Genomic DNA, 917 nt, shown 5'->3' with positions numbered 1-917 from the left:
GGCCGCCCCGCAGGACTCTGCCCTGTGGCGCTGCTCCTGCTGCCGGTGGCGGCGGGCGGCCGCTGCCCCGCGGGGAAGCATAGGGAGCTACTGCCCCGCCGCCCGCACCGCCCTGCCCGTACCACAGCCCAGCCCGCCCGGTGGGTGGGTATGTGCGCGCGTGTGTGGAGAGCGAGCGAGCGAGCGACAGAGAGAGTCCTAGAGGCACATGCAAGAGAGAGCTACAGATATATGCACACGCACAGGTCTGTATGCGGCACCGCTCGCAGCCCCCGGCAGGCTACCGTCTCCCCTCACTCCTAGAAAGTGAGGCTGGCTCCCCAGCGGCGGCGGCCCCGCTCCTGCTCCCGCTCCCGCCCCCTCCCCGCGGCGCTCTGGCGGCCGCTCCTCTCCTCGGAACATGCCCACCCCCAGGACAACACTCAGCCCCGCGCATGCGCGCCGGGAGGAGGGCGGGCGGCAACGCCGAGGAACCGAGCCCCCTTCTCACAGGGCGGGAACCACCTCCTGGGAGCGGCCAATGAGAAGCGGAAGCTGTGTTTGACTGACGTGCCCATCAGCAAACGAGCGTGGAGCTGGGAACGGGGCGGGGTGGCGGCTGGAGAAGGCTTCGGAGATGGGGAAGGGGCGGGAAGGAGGGGGCTGGCAGTGCTGAGAGTGATAGGCGAACTGACCAGTGGTTGAGCTCGGAGGGAGGGAGGTGGAGCTTCCGGTCCCACCTCGTCACACTTGCCCGCCTGCTTGGGGGCTGAGGGGGCAGTTTGGGGCCTCTCGGGGGGCTGAGGGGAGCCGGGCGGGGGACGGCTTCGAGGAGACCCTGACTTTGTCCCTGGTTGTAGGGCTTTCTGGGGCTGAAGTACGGCCAGGGGCTGTGGCAGCGTGTCCCTGCCTCCTCTGGTGAAGTCGTGGTGCCCCTG

This window comes from Haliaeetus leucocephalus, unplaced genomic scaffold, assembly GCF_000737465.1.
Source record: "Haliaeetus leucocephalus isolate CR32 unplaced genomic scaffold, Haliaeetus_leucocephalus-4.0 Scaffold228, whole genome shotgun sequence".
NCBI classification, from domain to species: Eukaryota; Metazoa; Chordata; class Aves; order Accipitriformes; family Accipitridae; genus Haliaeetus; species Haliaeetus leucocephalus.
The sequence above is the reverse complement of the archived record's forward strand: the minus strand, read 5'-3'. Positions refer to the sequence as shown.